The sequence below is a fragment of the Abramis brama genome (assembly GCF_963993115.1).
Source record: "Abramis brama genome assembly, chromosome: 17".
Classification (NCBI taxonomy): domain Eukaryota; kingdom Metazoa; phylum Chordata; class Actinopteri; order Cypriniformes; family Leuciscidae; genus Abramis; species Abramis brama.
In genome coordinates, this window is record NC_139979.1 from 16,084,243 (window position 1) to 16,108,893 (window position 24,651).

Here is a 24,651-nt window from a genome sequence, read left to right on the forward strand (position 1 = left end):
AAGGTGTAGGAGTGAAGCAAAACAGCTACATAACAAAACTTTATTTTCAGTGTTAAAGTTTAAAGCAATAGCACAACACTTTCATTGCAGTCCACCCTACCTCACTTTTTTCTTTTTTTTTTACTCCCACTTAACCCCATATTTCACAGCTGAACTGAAGCTAAATTAACCCAAGTTAGCCACACACAGCTCTATCCACTCGAGAAGCATGCCTAATTACCCTCAATTAAATCACTTAGCAAACGAGAAAATTACTTTGATATGAAATAGTGCACATGGAAACGTGACGAGAACAGGCTGGTGGGCTGCTGGACCGGACAAATAAGCTGTGTTGAGTTATGCTGTCTCAAATAAAGAATTGTACGTTTATAGGGGATGTAGTTGCCATGCCCCGGGACCATAAATACAACCAAATTTCGAATAATGTAGTGCTTGAAAGAGTGTTGTTTTGACATAACACAAGATTGATTTTATTCATGATTTTGGTGCAGATTTTTATACCAGTCCAAACTTTCGTCCAATCAAGTGTTAAAGCTGTGAAGGAACGGAAAGTGTTTTGAATGAGATAATAAAGGCCTTTCTGTTCTCAAGAAGGTGAATGACTCTCACCTAAGTTATTCATATTTTTTAAAACTATTTTATACTTAACATGTAGAGTTTGGGGGGCACATTTTCTAAATATTAAATTAAATAAATAAAACTTTATTCTGTCTGCCCATAAAGTGTTTTATAGGACGTCAGTGCACATCAAACTATAGTATCTCTTGTCAGTTTAAAAAAAAATCATGTGAATGAGAAAGTGAGAGATGTTGTTTGTTGCACTTTGTGCTCACCTGTAAATGGGTTTGCAGTTGACATGTCCTTGTATGCACTCTACTCAGCTACTCCCTAGGGAAATGAGGCCTGATCAACAAAACAACTACTTTTACTGTACGATGTCGATGACATTGTACGGTCTAAAATTCCTCGTTAGACTGGGCCAATGGGTGTAGTGAACATCACAAAACAAATGTGATGTGTTGACTTCCGATGTTTCATAGACACAATCTGGTTGCACTAATCTTACTTTTAGCTGTTTAGGCTATTGCTATTTTACCAGCACTAGAGCATCCATTGGTAACAATTATCATAATCACCACCAGCCTAATACTTTCAAAGCGCTTATAAATTTCCAGTTTACCTCATGCTCTGTTGCTGGAGAGAGAGACAGCCCAGAAAAGGCGATGCAGTTAAGATAATTGCAAACAGTAGTAGTAATAACACCAGGCCCAACAGTGATAACAATTAGATTTGATTTCATTTGAGGATGCCTCCACAGCTGCTACCCCTGCCCCCCATAGCCCTCCAACCCCTCGAACAGACCAGTCTGAACCTCAGCACCTAACAACAACCCCACCCCCAACCCATGGGGCCCGTCTCCCCCTCAGATTAAAGTGGGTGTGTTAATTCGGTGGTGTAGCGATCGAAGAGCTCTGGCAACAATGGGAAATGGGCTATTGATCAGACCTGCTCAGATTAAGACTGGGGACTGGAGCTCTTTCTTGCTCTCTTTCCCTCTCCTTTTCTCTTCGTTTTCCCATCCCTCTCTTCAGTTCTCTTACAGCCTGTCTGTTCTTCTTCTTTTCTTTCCTTTTATTTCTGCCTCTCTTTCTATTTGTTGTTCCTTGTTCTATACATTTGTGTCTAAGGATGTACAGAGGCCTCTCTCTTTCTCTGCCCATTGCAAATAAACAGTATCTATTAGTATCTAAAACAGTATGTTTTTGGATTTGGGGGGGATTGTGCATGATTATACAACAGCAAAAGTTAAGCTTGATTGTACAACAGCAGCACAATTCGTCCTTTGCCAACATAATGTGGTTGTGAATCGGATCCACATTGTAAAGTAATAAACTATACAGTAAGGAAGTGGACAGTAAATCCATACAGTGCAAAGTGAGCTTTAAAAATCTCTGCTCTACCTATACGAATAACCTCAATCACTGATAATGGGATAGGTCAGTCTTCCCCCTCCCACCTAATAGATGCACCATCAGTTGTCACCAGTCACTGACATTAGAGCAAACCACGTACCTTGCATTCATAATGCCATCAGAGAGGCCTGTAATACACCGAACATTAAGGTCTATTACATGTGTCTGGGGTTGTATGCGCATCCTGTCATTGAACATTTGGCAGATGCAACTTACAGTTCATTCCAAGTAACCAGTTTGTGTGTTACTAAATCAAACCCACGATGTTGACATGCTGGTGTGTGTGTGTGTGTGTTTGTGTTTGTGTGCATGTCGTGTTGGGTTTCCATGTTTTATGGGGACTTTCCATAGACATAATTATTTTGATACTATTTTGACCTCAATTTAGGTCCCCACGGAGTCCCCATAAGTCAGTGTGCATTCAGGTTGAAATCCCCACCAGGATAGAAAAACAAACATACACACACGCACACACGCACACACACACATTATTTTATTTATTATTTTTCCTTTTTTTCCCCCCTGTAACTCTGATTCACATGAGACTGGACTTGAAACCCTCTGTAGTCATTGTGTTCACTAGGGGGCGATAAAGAGGTGCATGATGGTATTGTGTACAAGTCAGTTTAATATTGTTTGAGACTTCATAATTGGCAGTACTGTATACTTTCGCTACTCAATCCATCGCTCTCATTTCATTCTCTGTATGCATCCGCTCATAGTCTCATCATGTGCCTCCTTCTACACCCCAGTGGGTTCCATAGGTTTACCTAATGGATTATTACGTAGTCGATCAATTAAGTCATTTAAGTTTGTTAGTTAATTGCAGTCAATGGCTTGAAAAAGACCGTGAAGACTTAAAGTGATGTTTACTTCTGTTCGAGATCCAGAATCGGGATGCATGCCAGTGAGATCAACGTTAGTTTGCACTTAAGGTTTCAAGTATTGAGGTTTTTATCCGTATGACAGTTAAATAAATTATATAATCCTAGATTAAGATCAAGTCCTGAAATGGCTTCAACATTTTTAGCACGCTCTTTCATTTCATGCACCACCAGGCAAAAGTGTTAGGAATATAAGTATAGGCTCACTGCAGCTTGACTTGAGGAGTTGATGAAATTATCATTTTTGTTGTTGTTGTTGTTGTTTTTAATAGGCTACATTTTACGAACTGAAAGTAAATCACTGTCTTTCAATGGTGGTAATGGGAGTGTGATACATGAAGTATTTTAGTGCATGTGGCTGAATGTTAAGATGAAAGTTGTAGCTTGGACATTGGACATAAGGTCCAGAAGCAAAATGAACACTATCTGGAGAATCGCGAAAGGGCCAATTTCGTATGCGAGAATGTTAGGACGAGAGTGAAGTGGATTTTCTGGCGAAAAGAATGAGAGAGAGAGAGAGAGAGAGAGAGAGAGAGAGAGAGAGAAGGAGGGTGGGGAGGGAGGACAACACACACACACACACACATACACACACGCACTTCATATACGAGACAGAGGAGCGGAAACGGGTCGAATCCTACTTCAAATTCTCTTTCCTCTCGGCTTGTCGACCGGGGAAAACAAACCGACCCGAGGCACAGCGAATGGGGATTTACTAATTAACTACTTACCGAGAGATGCACACCTCCTCAGCGCCCTCCCTCCCTCTCATTCAGTTCCCTCGGTCGTGGTTATTAGTGTAGAGGTGCTTCCACGGATCCCGGCTCCGCGCGCCCCCGGATCACACACCAGGAGAGTGAAAGCGCACACGGGTTAGATAGTTTCTACTTTGGACGGTTGGAGAACACGATCAGGAAAGGCTGAGGTATGTCATCTGCACTGTTTTATAAAAACATTTATGATGACAAGATGATTTCACAAAGTGGAATTTGAACTTTTTTGTTGTTTTAAAAAAATAGGCTATTCATATTTTATGGGTGCATTTTATTTATTTTTTAAGGTTTAATTATTTTTAGTATTATTAGGCCTATTGTAAATATTTAAAAGTACGTTTCTGGTTCATTTATTAACCCAAAGATGTGTTTTCGTACAATCTTATTAAATTACAGTATAAGGAAATACAATATACATTATAAGGAAACTATGACAAATCCTTTGAGTTTTGTGTCATTTTGAAAAGCGCTGACATCCGCGTGCACACTCGCAAACAGCCTCGCTCGTGCGGTTCGTGCCACGTCGGATTAGCTGTTAAGTGTCTCTATTTGTTAACGCTGTTCGTTGAGCCCTCACCTACACGCCACACTATCAATCAGTCAATTAAACAGTCACTCTCACGGCAACTAGAGACGTTTAATGTGGACTAAGCGCCGGGTGTGTGTGTATCCCTTCGATCTGCCAAATGACCAAGCTCAATTTACTCTCACAAGTGCATAACGTGTGCTGCTCCATTCATTCATTCTTGTCATGTTGGCCACTGGTCAAATGCTTGCGAGAGGAGGACAAAATTCACTTTCTACTCATATTTATTTCGATACATTTTTCGTTTAGTTGCCGGTTTTGATTTCTTATGTTCTGGGGAATTTTGGAGTTTTGCAAATGGAAGCCTAGAATATTAATTATAATTGAAATATTAATTGAAAAGAGTCAGAATGAGTATGCTTAAATGTTATTTTATTTATAATAGCCCTATTAGTCATGTTACGTTTAATGTTGAATAGTATCCTTTGTGTGGATAATTTAGGTTTAGGCCTAACATTGTCAGAAATATGGGACTTGGAAACTTTTTTTTTTTTTTTTTTTTTTGCACCTGCGCAAAAATTCAGCTGCAGCAAAACTTTAAAGCATTCTGTTCAGTGTGTACCCGTTACAACATATTTAAGAGAATAGACCGAGCCTGTATTTGATCCATAATTCGGTTAGTTCGTTGCATAAAAATGTCTACCACGGCCGATCTTTGATGCATATGTTAGCACAGTAGATATATATCTCATCAATTATTACTTGCAACATTTTTTTGTTAAGTGTTTATAAATCAATAAACAGATATTTAGCTTTAACCATTTCAGATGCACCTCCTACTGATCTATCCATAGATATATATTTTTTTAAATCAACCGAAATATTTTGTTTGGATTTGTTAAATTATTCACTAAAACCTTGCGAGTTCTGAAAACTCGGGTGCTCGGGTTTTGTTTTTGCTCTTTTTCGTTTACTTTACAGCCCTGACTCGGCTCATCTCGAAAGTTCGTTTGTGACCATTTGTAGAGTTCCAGCACTGTACTAAATCTTGAAAGTGTTGAAGAAAATCATAGAAATGCTTTGAATATGACTTGTATGCAAGATGCACTGTAAAAACATTACGGTGATGGTTCAAAGAATTTGATTTTTTTAAACTTTGGGTTCAAATAGAAATGAAAACAAAAAATGTAAGTTTTTGTTATAGTGATTGTAAACAGCGTTTTTTTATATAATAATTTATTAAATAGGCTACAATTTATTAAAATAAGCTTTCGTTGGGAATAATATTTAGCATACTTTTTATTTAGAAATGGTTCGTGGATTATTTTGGAAATTTGTTTAATTTGTTAAATTTAAAGTTTGATTAAAATATTAACTTTGAAAGTAGGCTATGCATTTACCTATTGTGGCAGAGTAATATTTAAATTTTGTTAAGTAATTTTTGTGTGCAATGTTTTGTGAACTAGGCTATACACGTAATACGTTAGGCTATATTTTTTGTGGACTATAGGCTATAATAATAATAATAATAATAATAATAATAATAATAATAATAATAAAATGATTATTACTGTTATTATTATTAGTTCGCGAAAATAATCGGAGAGGGAAAAAAAAGAAAGTGAAGACTATTTAAAGACCTGATTGAGAATCACGGGGATTTTCCACATGCAGGAGTGATTTTGTTTGTCACTTGATGTAAATATCCCTCATTGTCATTTTGAGGCTGTACCCTTGCCTTAGTCCTTGAACATGTAGGACCTATTGCATCTTCCGAGTTCAATGCATTCTTTACGTGTTTTCACATTATTTGATTTCAATCAAAGTAATTAACCGCAGGATGTCAGTCCACGATTTTGGACAATATCCAGAACATCCATTAATTCAATCACTTGCCCGCCTGAGCCGTTCCTCTGCGTCTCCCTCTTGCGTCTATCTCTCTGTCAATATTTGTAGGAAATATTTCCGACATTAAATGGCATTTGGGGATATCTCTCCTCTCCACATCACTCAGTTACTCCCCCCTCCCTCCACCCCAGCACTGCCTTTGCTTAGTCCGCGTTACCGAAACTGCTCACCTGGCCAACTTTGTTTTAAGTCATATGCTCCATTACTTGAAAGAAGACATAGCCTACTGTAGAAGATAATGATAATATGTAAATGTAAGAATGTGTCTGACATGATTGTTAATAATAGGCATAATAATGATGATATCGTTATCGTGAGAACTAATAGGCTATTCTAACATTTGCCAGCATTTTAAAAATAAATAATTAATTAGCTTCATACAATTAAACCATTTTAAAGTATTTTGCATTTTGTAAACATTCATATAGAAAACTAAAACTTTATAATTTATAACATCGTGAAAAATCTTTTTTGTTTTTTGTTTTGTGAAGCTTCACTGTTTACAAGTCACGGCTGAAACTTGTTTTAAAAAACACTCTAGTTTGGGGGAAAAAATCAAATTCAACACATTTTATAGGCTTACATTTTTTAGGCTATCTTCTGATCCATGTTAGAAAGGTCTTAAGATTGCATTTTTTATTTAGAATGAAATGAGCGCTGCTGTTATAAACGCACTGATTCTCTGACTCAAAAAGTAACTCAATATTGAGTTTTATATAGCCTAATAATAATAAAAAAATATAAATATGTAAAGCGTAAAAAAATATTTTTTTTTATTCTTGTCTAACGTTAAACTTCATGTAGGCTACCATTTTCGCCATTATAGACCTATTTTAGCAGAATGCGGTTACTGCAACGGACTTCAGGCCAATGTCGGTTTGTAAAATTACTCAATGGGATAATTATATGAAAATAAGGCTACTTAGGAAACTGCGAGTATGTTATTAGTAAATATAACCATGTAGCCTAATTACTTTTTACTCGTTTGCCTATTCACAATTTTACCCTGCATATTACCCGACAGCTTTTTTTATCCGAAATGTTCGATAACATGTGTTTTAAGGTGTAAAGAAATGTAGCTATAGCCTACGAATTGAATAAAATTTGCAGAACAAAATTACACAGACATCTTACTCGTAGGAAATTCTCGGAAGGAATGCTTTCCAGCTCTTTGCTGGCACATAGCCTGCTACACTAAGTGATTAATGTAATGACGCTGTTTAACATATCCTTCTATTACAATTTTAGCTACCCACAATGCTTGTTTAAGAAGAATAGCCTAATTTATCAATAAAAGAAGAGTAAAAAATGAGTAAAAAGACGTTTTGTAAACTTTTTTTTTTATCAACAAATTATTTTTCCGTTTCAGCGCATCAATTATAGCCTACTGCACGGAACGGCACAATCTTTGCTCTTCGAAGTGGATCAGATAAAGCGCAGAGATTTTCGGTCCATCTTACAGCCAGCAGCCACGGTGCCGGCTCCGGCCCTTGGTTTCCGTCTGAGGCGAGGCCACTTGGGAGTGCCGGTAAGTTCAGCTCCGAAAACAAACACACACGGGTCTCGCTGCTCTCGCATCATTTTGCATCTCGCACATATTCTGCTTCGGAAATGTTGCTCGAGCGACGCGCTGTTTAGCCAACCCTACTGCGGTGAGAAACACATCATTTATATTCACTCGCATCGTGAATTTGTTCACAACAGGTTGCCAAACATAAGGCTTTGGTAAGCACGCTTATTTCGAAGCATCTGTTATTCCATTTGTAAGCACTGAAATATATTGTCACCTGCAGTGAAAGTCATTTAAAAAATAGTCTCACAAATTAAATGCTGAAATGGTTATGCCGTATCTTTATTGTGCTTTCATCTTGTGTTTGTAACCATTAACATATTGTAAAGACACATTTATTAATTTACAGTTAATACACGTTTTGTGTTCTAACACTTTTTTAGTTTTTATACTACTTTGAAAAGCAAAGGCATTTCTCTCCTTTCCTCCCAGTTCCTGCTCTGTCCCTTCTCCCTCCCCACTGTGTTCTTCCCTCCTATCTCGTCCACCTCCCGTGCACCCCTGGTTGCTACAAACGTGTACACAATAATAACAGCAATATATATATCCATCTATCTCTCTATCTGGCTTGTCTACGGTGTGGAGAGTGCCTGGGAGCCTGAGAGTAAGGAAAGGTCATTTAATCGATGGTGCCCAATTTGACAAATCCAAGTGAGTCTTATCATCCGCAGTATTTAGGGGCGATAGAGGGCCTACGAGATAACTGTTTAATCCTGACGGCAATTGCCAGGGGAGAAGAGGAGATAGAAATGTCTGTGAGAGAGAAAGAGACAGTAGGCTTGAGAGAAAGTTGCAGAGACTAATGTAGACGAGAGGGTGTAGGTTAAATAAAAGAGTTCAGAAGTTAGACATTTTAGGCTTTTGGAACAGATAGGAGAGTGTAGGAGAGTTATATGGACCAAAAAAATGTTTTTGGTCCATATAATAAGTCATTGTGGTCCAATGTTGTTTTGGACCCCACTGACTTTCAATATATGGACAAAATCAGTTTGTTTCGTTTTGTTTATTTATTTATATAGCCTAGCACCTTACAGACTACCACCGTAGTTTCAAAGTGCTGTACATTGCAATAAAAAGCAACAGAACAATAAGTCAAAACATAAAAACATCCATGTACTAATGTACTAAAATGATCAAAGAGTACAGATAAGATTTTAAGTGGTCCTTAAAAACATTAAGAGTCAAGGAAGATCTAACATCCAATGGCAGATTATTCCACAATCTAGGACCAGCGACAGCGACACGATCACCCTTCAGGGATAATTCAGTTGAAACATTCTTCAGTATATCTTCTGTTGTGTTCTGTAGAAGACAGTCAAACAATGAACCTCACTTTAGAGAAAAGGTATAGCTTTTTATTATTTTTCATATGAAGGACTCTAGAAAACACACACCCTAACACTTGTTGGCCATGAGAGGAGCTTAGTCAAGTACACAGCCTCCTACTCTTGTCCTCTCTCACCATCTCAATACCAGCTCAATGTAATTCGATTGAGATTAGTTGCACTGGCATGACAGCAGATCCCGTATTGCCAAAACACTTAGGAGGCAATGACAGCCTCCCATCGACATGTGCTAATACAAGACTCCACGACTGGCCATGCATCACGACTACAGCGTACACACACAGCAGAGGGGTTTGAGTGTGTGTGCACTTATGAGTAAGTGAGCTCATAACTCGGACAGAGCTAGAGATGAAAGGAAAAGATAAGAATGTATCAGCGAAGACAATAAGCGAGACAGAGAGACTAATGGCATAACAGGATTGAGTTATAATGAACAGAAGAATCAGAAACTGTGCTTGGGAAAGACGGAGCAATAGACGGACGGGGAGACTGATGGTGACTGAGGTAAAGTGCGGGAGAGGGAGACGAAGAGTAAGTGGGTTTAGAGGATGGATGAGGACAGGAAAGGGAGAAGGCACAGCTGAGAAACAGCAGCTTTACAAGAGCGGAGATTAAGGCAACATGTCCCCGGTCAGTCATTAATCCGGTTTAAAAGCAATTAAGCTAAGACTCTGTGAGAGAGAGACTGAGAAAGAGAGAGCGAGATAAAAAGAGAAAGAGAAAATGTGATTATTTGGGGTTTATTTGGATCTTTAGCACATACAACCAGTGTAAGGAGTAAGGAATAAGACACAGAACAACCTTGATTATTGTCCCCGATGCTTCAGTCTTTCTGTCCAGCATTGTCTCATTTCTCATCCTTAGTGTGCATCATTGTCATTGATGTTACAGATGTGTATCACGGGCTGCAGGTCGACACAGGGCCTCACCACATGTGTAATGTTTCTGCGTCCATGGGGAGATTGTGGTACAGATAGTGCTACCACCTGACAGATACACAACAGAACATAAATCACACCTGGAAGCTCTTGCATGCACTCAAAGAGACAGTTTTATCACACAAGTCTGTTCTACAAAGTAATTAACAACTATGCAAGCAGGGAAAGGTCAAAGCAGAGAGATGCTGAATGAAGAGTGAAATTCAGATTCAGAGTCCTGTGATTTAAAAAAAAAAATATATAAACATGTTCAGATCTAATTTAGTTGGGGAACAGAATCATTAAGGCTTTCTGTGACTTTAAGGCTCGTTTACATATGTCAGGATTATGCGCCATTCAAAATTGAATTGAGAGTGCATTTTCAATTATGTTGCTGAATTTGAGTTGAGGCAGCAAGCAGGATGCAGAATTGCATCCGAATTCAAGTGAACTGAAATTCAAAGAACTAATTTTTAACTTGAAAATCAAGTTTTATTAAGGCAAACTTTAAATGTTGACTTGACATGGCCTCATTTGAAAGTTTTGAAAAAAGCTTTGAAGTTTGAATGTTTATAAGCCTAGATAGATAGATAGATAGATAGATAGATAGATAGATAGATAGATAGATAGATTCCTCTTCCTGTCATTTTCGATTCAACTTCCTGTTTGTGACCAATTTAGTCAAATTCACACTCGTTAACTGAAAGGGAGCCAGTTCTTCAATTCTGAATATTGCCCAACCCTGACATATATCTTATTGGTTGCACCATATTAATAGTTGCATTTTATTTCATTTATTTAACAGGGACCATGCACAACACAGATGTTGTGCCAGAGTTAGCTAAATTGTTGTTTCATCTTTAAAAACGTAAGTATTTGTGCTGCCTTAATTTAAGTTTAGTCAGCTTGAAATGTAAAGTTGTACTCAATGACAACTTGGATATTTAAGTTGACTAAACCTAAAAATTTTAAGGCAGCACGAACACTTACTTTTTTAAGATGGAACAACATTCTTTTTCTGTGGTCCACATTAGTTACATTAGACAAAGAAAGAGAAAGATCATTTTAAAACGTGACGGATGAAGTCCGTCTCATTTTCCACTTTACCCAAAGTGAAAATACAAAAGTGTTGACATAGATTTTGTGGAGCGTTGTTCATTGTTGACCAGGATGGAGTGCTATTGACTGGCTCTTCCTGCTGAGGGATCGCTGTGCAGCCCTGAGGCCAAACCCACAGTGGCATTTAATACACTGCACTGGTGACCATACTGCCACACTGCTCACGGTGTGTCAATGTGTGTGTGTGTGCTCTTATAGACTCAATCACACACATATATACTCACTCAAGTTTAAAGACATTCAAAGACTACATGCAATTCTTCAAATAGACAAACAAGAAGGTCTCTTTGTGAGAGTCTCTTTTTGAATGAGAAAAAAAACAACAAAAACAAGGAACTGGTTAGATGTCTCTAAAATGTAAAATGTAAAAGGGGACAAAGAAGAAGAAGGGGGACAACATGAGAGAAAAAGATGCCACAAAGACAGCCTCTGGGTAGGATCTAATTTGCAAAAAAGGAGGAAGCACAGAAGAAGTTGTTCACTAGGGAGACAGAAAAAAAGAAAGACAAGGGAAAGACAGAGATACACAGATGGGAAGGAGAAAAGGGGAGGGGGGTAAAATTTCCATCAGGTTTTCAATTGGGGCGGATCAATAGTGTATTAGAGCTCACCTTGACCCCGCGTCTCCCTCCTCTCCTTACAGGCCAAGTCACTTGCACACACAGCAGGGGGCTGCAGAGGGACAGTGACTGCATTACTGACTCCCTCACAGCAGCCGAAGTGGCAGAAAATGGCACAATAAAAACGGGAGAGAGTGAACGAAAGATTGAGACTGGTGCCTGAGTTCTCTGTGAGGCAGAGCGGCCTGCCGAGCAGTGGTTGAAATTATGAAACAAGCTGATTTATAAGATATTTCTGCATTTACCTGCCTTTACAGATTTATAAATCTCAGTGTGCTTGTTCACACACACACACACACACACACACACACTCGCGAGAACGCTGCAGACTGCGTTTGCAAAGAGACAGTGAACTTCAATACACTTCGGAGGCGGAGGCAGGGGGCAGCGGGCACAAAGGGATGGGGGGGGGAGAGGTTGAATGAAAAAAATTGATCTGGGAATTTAGCATTTAGACACAGTTTACAAAGCGATATGGAGGGAAGGCAAAAGAGCACAGGGGACCGGTGGGGCCAGACACTTAACTTTACAATTGGTCAGCATCACCCAGACGACTCGGCTCCAAAATATGGAAATCTCTGGTGGGAAAAGCTCCTTTATTTTGGAAGTTTTGTCTTTTAATACTCTTCTGCTTATATCACAAGTGAATGGCTTTGCCTTTTTATGAACTGTTTTGACGACCAGGAAACTGGGTGATCACTTTGAAATGTATGTTCCTTAGACGACACCGTAAAGCCATTATTAAGACTTCACGTCTGCTATCGTTTTGTCGAGACGCTGAGATTGTGCCGCTCAGATGAGAAGTTTTCTCCAGGCGTTTCCTCAACCATTGTTGGCTTCACACTGTTTCGCTCAGTCACACTTGCACACACAGCGACTAACAACAAACCAGAGGTGCGCGTGCAGTGTCCCTACTGCTGAAGGGAAAAAAGAAAAAGAAAAAAGGGAGAGAGAAAAAGAAATCGATCGCCGGGGATAGCGGTGCGCGTCGGAGGATCGTATCTTGTCAAAATAATATATTACCCTCATCCCCGGCTGATCGATGCGGCGGATTAGGGACGGAGGGCTCGCTCTCCCCTCCTCTATCTCTCTTTTTCTCTCCCTCTCTCTGCCTGCCGTTCCTTGCAGTTTAATATTTACCTCCGTGAAGGAACGGGCGCGACGGCGCTCTCTCTTAATTGATTCCGACACTTGGGGCTCTGTGCTCGGGCTGCGGAAGAAGGAGGGAGGGGTGGCTGGAATGTAGAGAGTGTGAGAGGGAAGTGGTGAGGAACAGGCAAAAGAAATGAGGGTGAATAAAATAAGGCATAAAGGTACGAGTTTATTCATATGCATTTAATATGCATTTGAAGTTTCTATATTTTAATATTTTGTTGCTTAGGATATTTCATATCAAATGTTAGACAGGTAGGGGTACACAGAATATTAAGAGATGTGAAGCTACAAGTTCCACCTCCCATTATAGCCTACAAGTTATGGCAGAAGAAACACTTTCTATCTCACTTTCCTGTCTAGCAACTGTCCTTTCCTAATAAAAGGCAAATACTGCCTTTTTTTTTTTTTTTTACTGTATTTTTGATCAAATAAATGCAGTCTTGGTAAGCATAAGAGACTTCTTTCTAAAACATAAAACAAATATTACAGACCCCAAACTTTTTTGTATATTTTATATTACATGTTCAGTGATCAGAAGAGATAAATGAGACAAACGTAAAACAGAGGAACCTGAAGAACAAATAGAGGAAATGGCAGAAAGCAAAAAATAGACACATTGAGGTAAAGAGAAAGAAGAATGAGCATCAATAAGGATGACAAAGATAACATGCATGGCAAGAGAAAAGAGGGCAACCGTAAAGAGAAAGCAAAAAAACAAGGAGGAGGGGGAGATAACAAAATTGTGAGGTGACAGAGTAATATAAAGAGGGATAGACAGAAAACAGGAACGATGAAGGGAGACGGAGAAAACAAGAGAGGCACCATATTTTCCGTTGAAGGAACTCAGCTGTCATCTTGTTCCGCCAGCACAGAGCGTAGCTATAAAATACAAGAGCCGGGCAGGCCACACTCAATGACTTATGTGTATATCTAGGCTTTGTCAATATTTCTTTCTGGCTCCCCACTTTCTCTGTTTCTGTCTCTCTCTCAAACACATACTCTAGATGTTATGTGGGTGTCACGTTGCCCTAAACCTGTAGAAGCCATGGAAAACTTCTGATGTGATTTTCATACACATAATTGTATGACAGTGACAGATTGTTAAAACTGTTTGTATGATGGTGTAATTATTTTTGTAGGCCGCATGATGCTCAGACCAATCCAAGTGTTTTAAATGTATATATCTTACAACATCTATTTTTCTATATTATTCTGATATAGCATTAAAGTGGCAATTCACCCAATGATGAAAATTCTGTCATCATTTATAATGTTGTTCCAAATCTGTATGATTTTCTTTCTTCTGCTGAACACTTAAGACGATATTTTGATAAATGTGTTAGTGTTTTTTTCGCTCTCTGTACAATGTAAGTCAATGGGGTTCAGTGTTGTTTATGACCCCTTTGACTTTCAATATATGGACAAAAACAGGACACATTTTTCAAAATATCTTCTTCTATGTTCCACAGAAAAAACAATATTTAAATTTTTGCATGGAACTGTCCCTTTAATAATATGAATATTATATTCCTTGCAGATAGTTTCATTCATATCTAAGCAACTTCAGTCCAAGGTCTCAGTGCACTCACTATAGGTCTGCCACACACTAACATCACATGCAACTCAAGTTGTGTTGATGCCAATACACAGCATCTCTTTTCGTGGGTTTATTGGTTTTGAAAACAGAGGTATGCCATTGAGAACTATTGTGAAACAAAGCAGATTGCAAACAAAAATGCCCTCGTACATTCATCTAGCTGACTTGTCGAGTTTCTTTTTCTCTTTGTCTTCGGTTTCCCTTCCATCTCTCTTTGTATATAGGCCTACGCACCTCCATTTGCTCTCTCCATTCATCTCCCTGCTGTTCCCCCTCCTTGTTCATCTCTCTCTGTATTTCCTCATCTCTGGTCTTTATTTACCGGCGCTGCGGCGCTGGCTGTGGCAGCTCAGGGAGCGGTAACAGAAGTGTCAGGTGTCATTATTCGTCTAATTCAGTAATCCGTCATCGCACACTCCCTGTGTGTATGACGTATTATACATGGACACAGCGGGTGTAGTAGGCGCTGTGGTGGAGATTCGATTTGACACGCGCAGAGGTGGGCTGTTTGGTTGAGGGGGAGGAGGGGGGGGGGGTACAAGAGTGGAAATAAGGTCCCGAGTTTGACTGAAGACAAAGGGTAGTAAGAGTTATGTGTGAAAGAGGTTGTGGGTGGCCCTATAGTTTAAAAATGTGTGTTTTATTTTAGAACAATGTCTCTTATTTTATGAGAGAATTTTAACTTAAAGAGATAGTTCACCCAAAAATTTAAATCCTGTCAGCATTTACTCACCCTCTTGGCATTCCAAACCTGGGGTGCGTTTGCCATACAACAACATAACTCGCTGCTTGACTACCATATGATGTATTGTTGGAGAAATGAACTAGTCACAACTGATTCCCCAAACCAGTAACATGGTCGCACCTCCATCGTTTGAACCATGTTGGTTCAACAATTTAGGACTAATGACTTCACATGCAGGTGGTGGAGTAATATCTTCTGCTAATTAATCAATTCCAGATTGCAATTAATGTCAGATTACTACTCTAATGCGCATGGCATGAGGCCTATACTTCACTTTTTTGTTCTTGTCGTTTTGTTTTATTTGATGTTTGATTCATTGTGGGTTCCCTAGCTCTACGTCTTGCTCAGGGGTTCCTTTACGTATTTATGTACATGCACACTCTTCAAAAACGGTGCTGATTGTTAATATACTAAAATATATACATTGAAATATATTTAAATGGGATAAACGATATAGAATGCACTGAATGTTAGCTTGCTTATTGTGTCCAAGAGCATGTTCATATTAACATGGTTCTAACCACAGGTCGAGAGTAGTTTTAGTTTCAACCACACAAGGTTGCGATGCTGTTTGCAAATGTTCATTGGAACTATAGTTGCAGCAAATGAAACCAAATCATTGAACTACTGTATGTTGGTAATGACAGAACTTGCGACCATAGTTGATAACAATGCTTTTGGGAAATGCACCAATGTTTGACTTTCTTTCTTATGTGGAACACATATTTTGAAAAATATCTCAGTTGTCGATTTTTGTTGAAAGTCGGTTGGGTCCAGTGTTGTTTTGGATCCCATTAACTTTCATTGTATGAACAAAAAGAGTAAAAAAAAAATGGTGACAGAATTTTCTTTTTTTTTAGTGCTAATGCTCCTGTAAATCCAATCCAATTCCTTAAGTGTGTTAAAACTTGGCGAATAAGACACTTTCTGTTTCTGAAAGTAAATAGGATAGATTCCTGCTTTGTGGTTATTGCAATAATTTGCTATATTCAAATGTAACATATTCCATTCAATTCACATTTATTTGTATAGCGCTTTTCACAATACACATCGTGTATGTTTCAGAACATCAATATTCACATTCAACTGGCTCAAGATAATAGAACTTAAAATCACACTCTCCTTTTCAGTTTGTTCTATCTCAACCAAAATAATGTAGAAACGTTTTTTGTTTTAAGTTTAGTTTAGTTTGTATTTATTTAGGTAAATCATTTTGAATAATTATTTGCATTTAGGTTGATTTTGTTAGGTTCATAGTTCTTTTTTTTTAAGTGTCCCATTCATGGTTAATTGGTTTATTGCCAACTTTTCCCACTTCTGATGAAGAGCCGAACCGTCACCTGTGGTGAGAACATGAAATAAATATTTTTCTATTTTTGGAGCTGTGGTGTGCCAACTTTTCCCCTTAACCACAAAAAGACATAAAGTTATTATTATTATTTTTTCCACAGTGCAAAAGTATAAAAGTATTGATCCTCAGATTTAAAAAATCCTGGGTTGTTTCAATCCATGTTTGGGTAAAATATGGTCAAACCCAACCGTTGGTTTAAATGAACCTAAATTCTAGGTTAATTTAAACCAACGTTCGAGTTTGTCCATAAGTGTATATAAAAAAGTGCCCCCAAAATGTCTTTCATTATTTACTTTCCCTAATGTCACTCTAAACATGTGACTCTTCCATGGAACACAAAAAGTGAATTTTGAATTCTTTAAAGGTTTTGCATCTAGCTGTGCGAAGATCGAAAAGACCAGATTAGAAGTAAAAGTTTAATTTTTTATCAATTTATCAGTTGATTAAGCCAAGTGAAATCAACATTACAGTGTTTCCAATATTATCTCCCTTCAGTGGTGCTGTACTTGCTCTCCAAGGCTTTCTTAATTTAAAATGGACACACTCCATCCCTGACAATCACTGTTTTAATGAGTCTTGGAGTTAGCAGCAGTGTTCTTTAAAAGTAATGAAAAATACTGAAAAAAACTTTTACTTCTACTCTGGTCTTAAGGGCTTTTTTGATCTTCACACAGCTGACTGCGAAACCTTCAAAGTGTTTGGAGTATCATTAGGGAAAGTAAATAATGAAAATTTTTATATACACTTTTTACACTTTTGCAGAAAATATGGACAAACCCAACTGCAGGACCAAGGGTAATTTAAACCAACAGTTGGGTTTGTCCATGTTTGACCCAAACATGGGTTGAAACAACCCAGTATTTTTTAGAGTGTACAGTAAGGATAATAAATGCAGCAGTAACTCTCCAAGTACAGTCCTGCTAAAATTTTCAAGAGCATTGCAGTCTTCTGCTCTCAGTGCAGCCATGGTGATGATATATGTTCATAGGGACACACATAAAACATTTGAGGATTATAAATTAGAGAACTTTTCAGTGTTCCAAAAGGTCTAAAATGCCCAATGCAGGGATTAAGAGTAAGATGGTAAAGAAGATGCTATGTTGTTTAAATTCATGTTGGGAGCACCTGCTCCATCCTGGAGTTTTGTTTAAGTTGTGATGTTGCAGTTTTAGTTGCAGTTAGTGATGATTTATTTCCCGTGCCTCCATTGCTTTGCCATCAGCAAATTTGGGAAGTCACATCTGCCAGCTTCTTTTGGGATCCACAGATTTGTCATACTCAAGCCTACAAAATACCTCTACACCAGTTAGTTTAAGGAGTTTGAACCAGCTAACTCTAAGTGCAAGGTTACATAAGCAAAGATTTTGATCCTTGGATCATGATATCTGGTTGATTTGTCTGTGCAAAATGCCCAAATGCTCAAATCATCTTTCTCTTTACCGTTTATCAGAGACAAAAAGGGACACTTAATGCATATCTTAATACATATTGATAATTTCAAAGTCATTACACTCTCTGAGATTTCATTCATTTTAGTGTGATGCAACCTTCTGAACATATTGGTGGAATTTTTAGCCTAGTTCAACAGATTATGACCTGAAATGTACTCAAATTCTAGTTAAGATTGATCTATGTGTTGGTTTGTAAAACAATCAGTTAACCATCACACTGGTGTTCAATACCTGTGACTTCACAGAATAAACAACATCACACAGTTTCAAAAGACACAAGGCTAAGTAAAAAATTGGGCCAACATAAATATATATATTTTTTTGAATTATTTCTTTAGGACTCTAATTTGCAAAATTTTCAGGAAATCATGCATGTTGAACTCACACTAAACATGGATAACAGTTTATAATAATCCACAATTCATCTATGTTTAAAAAAGTTCATGTCTGTTATAGCAAGATCTAAGGTTCTTAAATATGTTCAGGGTTCAGTTTCCCAAAGCAGTAAAAAAAAAAAAAAGAGAGAAGAAGAATAAGAAAAATACATGCATCTATATAGGCCATGTAAATACGAGCGTAAATTAACGACAGACACGGATAACTCGTAAATATATTACTTGCGCTGAGCTTTTTCGTTTCTTCATCGGTTTATCAGAGAGAGATGGAACAGAACTGTCAAAACATTAACGATATTAATACATTTTGATTATTGCAAAATATTTCTACACAAAATGATATCCGAGAATAAAACTTGTAATATATCACATCTCTGCATATCACGTAATAGAACTGCTTTAATGTGACAGACAATAAGTTAAACATGTAGGCTATCACTTGTTAAACAAACCTAACAAGTTGCAGTCTTTTTTATTAATTAAGATATTACTTTTACCAGTGACCCTCCTCATAAATAAATGAAGTTAACGTGTGTTACGCGTGCCATCCTCTTCTTTCAATGGGAAGTTCAGATCTGCTCCAGTCAGTCAGGTGCCACATTGTGGCTAGTTTGGCGAATTGTCGAGCCCCTTATAATCATCTACATCTCATCTAATCACATTACATTTGTTTATTTTAAGCCAAATTTATATATGCGGTTGAAGATGAACATTCCTGAAACTTAACCAATAGTCACATTTATTTTATGTTCGCTAAAACCTCGACAAATTACATTAATCTTAGTAGTATTTTCGTGCTGTTGTGTTAGGGAGACAAAAATACAGTATTGGTGAAGGTTTTGTTCAGCCCCTTTGAACATGACAGCTCCTGAAACAATTTACTTCTACCCCGCTAGTCTGGGAAAACCTGAACCCAGCTTAGTTCGGATCGCGTCACAAATGACACACGCACAGCCATGCGCGTCTGATGGACCTTCTCATCAGAGACATTACTAGTAGAGAATTGCGTTGCAGTTACATCATGATTTATGTGCTGATTAATTTAAGATTTTCGGAAGGAAATGTTCATAAGTATCAGTCTGACGCAACTGTGACAAACCTATACAAAAATCGTAGGCTATTATTATTAGGCCTAGGCTACTATAAATATAATACTATTAATATTAATATTGTTTTTGTGTGTGTGCTATGCAGAAACAACACCTGGAAGGAGTAAAACCTGCCTATAAGACGTCCTTCCTTTATTGAGAGATTCTTGCGTGTCGGTAATGAGACGTGTCGAGAACTTCAAACAAACGGAAAAAGAGAAATCCTTGCGGATCTCTGATACAAGCGAGGGAGAGAACAAATCAAAGTGTTTACTGAGTGCATCTTTTCTTTTTTTGTGTGCAAATATCCATATTAAAAGCGATCGCAGATTTGACATGCAAAAAAAAAAAAAAAAAACTGAAGCCACAAGACAAATTATAAATTACTTCCAACACTACTAACCTTACACTACACATTATAATAAAGAGTTGTGTGAATGAAAGGGCGATAGATAAAAACAGCAAAAGTGCAGAGACAGAAGTAGGACTCCAGTAGCACACCGGGGAGATTGATAGTGTGCGCTGAGTTCGGGGCAGGGCAGTCACTGTTTTAGCCCTCGGAGTAATCCGACACTTTATCACCATCTTAATGACAGAGAGCGCCAAAGAGGGAGGAGAGCACAAAGGAGAGAAGGGTTAAGTAGGTGTGTATTCACCCGAGTTATTAGCATATGCTTGAGGAGAGAGCGAGGGGAAGAGAGAGAGAGAGAGAGAGAGAGAGAGAGAGAGAGAGAGAGAGAGAGAGAGAGAGAGAGAGAGACGTTCTACGAAAAAGTAAAGGAGGAAAGGGGACGAGGGAAAAGCGTCGTGAATGTGCACGCGTCAAAGACAGGCGTATAGGCCTGTTGATGAAAGCTTGATTAAAGTAAACGAGCTACCTGCGCCCTGGACTAACCTCTGTGACGCACACTGCCAAGAAGGACAGAGAAGGATGGGGGACAGGTGGAGGAGGAGGAGAAGGATGGATGGAGGGAGGGAGGGCATAGAGTAAAGTTCAGAGTGTAAAGTTCCTGACTGACGTCAAAAAGAGAGAAACGACAGCGAGAAAAGTTGCAGGAAATGAGAGCAGAAAAATCCACGATTAAACAAATTGTTCAGCATTGGAACAGAAAAGATGTTAAACAGGACGATGCTCTTGTTAAAAAAACAAGAGGCAAACATTGAGGCACATTGGCGTTTTACTGTAAGAATGCAAAGAAAGGCCATTATTTTGCATCGCTCTCTTGTTTGTGTACTTCTCTTGTTAATTCAGTTAATCACGAGACCTTTTTATTTATTTATTTATTCTTGCCACCCTCTTCCCTTTTTCATCTCTCTCTCTCTCTCTCCAACGATTATCCTGCCGTCTAATTAGAAATCGATACTGTGAAGCCGGCGGGTATTTGCGATGTGTTTGTGAATGTTGAGAATTCCCTGGACAGAGGTAGATAGAAGAGGAAGAAAAGAAAGCGCGCGCGGGCACTCACACATACACTGCCGAACTGAGACACACTTACGGCTTCGAGCTATTCGTTTTTTAAAAAGCTGGAAAAGCACACACTAAACAAGGACAGAAAAGAAGAGCTTCCCTTTTCTGCGCAAGGGACTGAGGCATGTGCAGCTGGGATTTTTATGCAAACAACGATACGGGGCTTGATAATGAGAAGTTGCATCATAGAGGCTATAAATCTCACAGATGGACTAAGGGGACAGTGGAAATTATGTAATTTTAATAATGCATTTCATTTAAAGAACTTACCATAACTTAGCCTTTAATGCGTTTCACACTTGAAATTAATGTCCTCGCATTTTTTAGTCCCGTTTCCGTTTCAAAACTCATAAAATGATTAGGCCTACTACTTAGGCTACTAAAAACATGTAAGCCTATTAGTATTTACTATATAAATAATTAGGCTAGCCTATATTTAGCTATAGGCCTATAGATTAATTAATTTTGTTATTCACAATAATAGGCTACGCATTGATTTAAGTGATTGTAGCTACCATTTATGCTACTTATTAGGCTATATTAAATAGTGGATTATTTCGTTTTGTATATATTATTGTCATCATCAGTGACATGGGGTCATAGCTTCTTCCCCTCCCAATGAGATGTGATCTGTCTCTGCGATCCAGAAGACGGAGGCGACGGGTTAGCGCTATTATTGCGCTGGCAATCGAAGTTAAACGAATTAGCAGCTCACGACGCCGATGTGGAGAAAAGAAACAGAGAAAAGAATAGGACCGCGCACATTTATTAGTTTAGCTCGCACCGAATCCGTTTTACGCCAAGGTTTTCTCTTTATTTGCTCCCACCGTAATGTGTTTGTGTCTGTCCTTACTTGTGATTGCAATGTCCTTTTTGCAAAATTGTTCTCTCTCTCTCTCTCTTTTTCTCCGTGGGGAAATGTCAATTTAGATATTACTATATAACACTTTTCACTAGAGTTGTTTGTTTAAAAGCAGAGCCAGCCATCCACTATTACATTATATTTCATCAACCTATCCGGTGAGGAAGGCTGATTTCTCTACATTTCTCGTGTTCTAGTTTGAATCAGTCCGTGTGCCTTTCCACTTGAGCCTCTCATTAAACGTCTCTCTCTCTCTCTCTCTCTCTCTCTCTCTCTCTCTCTCTCTCTCTCTCTGCTTCGCCATACTCCCCTTCTCTCTCTCTCCCTCATTTATACGCGCCTTGCCTATGGCTATATGATCGCAAAAATGTGTTTACAAAACTCGCTCTAGCACAGATCAAACCGCTCCATCGAATCAAAGAGTTTGAAACAGAGACAGAGGGAAAGAGAGGCTGGAGCACAGGGAATATGAGCAGGGGCCCGTTCGTGTGTAATCTTTAAATTCTCTATGTGTTTTGTGTGTGAGCCTGTTTGAGTTCGTGTGTAGCCTATGTGTGTTGGTTTCTGTGTTTTCATATTTTTGAATATGAGGAGATCAGCGGGGGCTAAAAAACAGAGTGAGGGTATGTGTCCAACTTGGATATTTACTTGCTTTGGCAAAAACAAATGAATCGTAGGTATCTAAAAAAATAAAATAAAATAAAAACTTATAAAAACTTTTTTTATTAGCATGCACCTAAGCAAAGCATTAAATATTGATTGACTTTTCTTTGTCAGCACAATTTTATCTTTTCTGACTGCCATATTAAGATACTAAATGCACTGCAAAAAGTGGTAAAGTGCAATTGTTCCCATAAGGATCTGTTTCTACTTTATATAGCCCCTAATTATTTGTGTGTGTGTGTGTGTGTGTGTGTGTGTGATCTATAATGGTTGATTCGGTTATATCAAATAATATTTTTAACTTAAACGTATGTTGAAAAAGCAATCCGACAATTTCTGCAGTTTTAGATATTATTTTTGTAAAACTGAAAACTTCATGTACTAATTTCTAAATGTTGATAGAAATAGTCAAAGCTGCGCAACACCTCCTAGAGACATCAGATTGCAGGAAGACAGTCTGTCACAGATGACACCGTTCAGAGGAAGCACAAGACAGAAAGCAAAAATGCCATGCAACTGATTCTAAATGAGGTATCACATACATTTTCTGATACATAGCAACACAATGATCAGATTAATTAGTTTTTGCACAGTGCCTATGGATGAAAATGAAGCAGTTATTAGAAAGAATAAGAAAGTGAACAGTAAGTTGTTAGTTAGTAGTAATTAGTAGTAGTTTGTCAAGCCAACATAAATAGAAGTTAAGGGGACAGAAGGTGTGTGTAAGAGAGAGAATGAAAGGGTAACGAGGGATGAGGGGGCAGACAGACAGGCATGTGGAGCGATTATAGCAGGGTTTATGTATGAGCTATTGATTGAGTCGGTGGTGACTTCTTGAGTGGTTAATTCGGGAAGTGAGAGCGATAGAGAGAGTAACTCACTGACCAGAGGGAGGAGGGATAAAGAGAGGGGGATAGCAAGTAGGAAGAATGCGCAATAGGCCTATACATTTGTGGCTTCTGTCCTGTAGAATAGGCTACATGTATACGATAAAGAAATATGAAGGACACATAAAAGAGCAGGATTAATTTGCCTAACTGCGTGGTTGCTTCTTTTTTTTCTTTTTCTTTTTAGTGATTTAATGCAGAATCAATTGGTGTTCAAATGCACACGCTGTGATCTCAAGACCTTGAGCAGTCTGCACTTCACTTCTTCACCACTCTCTTTCTCCAGATACTTGTATTAATTAGCTTTCCACACATTTTAAATTAACATCAAGCAGATCCAGAGCCAAAAAGTTCCCTGGTGCACCATTTAAACAATGATTTGAATCAGAATGAATGTGTCTTGGGTTTCCGCGTAAAATTGATTTTTAAAAATGCACAAAGGGATAGACAAACATGAAGATTTCAATTATGACGCGAGCTTAACTCACTTGTGTAACTTTTAGGTCTACTGGGGGAAATTAGTGAAGATGAAGACTGAGAGAAGTTTCTTTTAAATATTTTATTTTGTTTGGGAGTTACCACAGTGTTCATATATATATGGTGCATAGGCTGACTTGCCTAAAACAGCGTCATATGCTGAACTCGCTAAATTAGCGTGTTTATCTTGTTTTTGTATGCCAGGGCGTTATAGCCTACCTGCTCAGTGCTCATTGAAGGAAAGTAAACAATCGTTGACAATACGTTATGATGTCACCTCACAAGACGACGGCAGATGTATCGAAGTAGCCTAAGCGGCGCGCGTGTCTGTGTGAAGTTTAAGGTCCGCTCGGTCTCCCGCGCATTTTCCTCTTTCTCTTTCCTTCTCTCTTCCCTCTCGCGCAGGTTTTGATCTCTCAGCCGCGAGATCAAAGGCGCTCTCTGGCTATTAGTCAGCGAGAGCCATTGATCCCACATCGATCCACGCGAGACACAGCCGCCCCGTGAACACCGTACGAGGCTCCCCAAAGCTCTCCCGCGCATCGGGAGGGAAAGCGAGCGAGGAGAGAAAAAGAGCTTTAAGGGGGGCGATGTGTGTGTGTGTGTATTTCTCACTGGCGCGGGCAGAACCAAGCTCGAGCTTTTTCTTTGCCGCGGGACATGAAACAATGAGGCTCGAGCCGGTTTTAATAAAGCGCGCTTTCCCTCCTTTCAACTCTCGCGCGAGGCGGACGAGCCGGCAACGGAGAGCGATCGATAATTAATGACGATGAATAATTTAACCCTATCGATTGATACTTTTTCTCCGTCTTTCCCCCTTTTTTCCCTTGTATCTTAAGTCCAATGTTCTATAAGAAACTGATAGGCTACCATATC

The 24,651-nt window shown here is 38.7% G+C and overlaps 1 protein-coding gene across 1 annotated transcript in view; it reads left to right on the plus strand.

The window, feature by feature from the left end:
• The first annotated feature begins 7,466 nt into the window (after positions 1-7,466).
• The window catches only part of erfl1 (Ets2 repressor factor like 1), a 29,159-nt gene continuing 11,974 nt past the window's right edge, over positions 7,467-24,651 (plus strand). The window contains exon 1 of the mRNA XM_084089089.1: positions 7,467-7,592. The gene's annotated coding sequence lies outside the window, so the exon portion shown is untranslated. The remainder of the gene's footprint in view (positions 7,593-24,651) is intronic.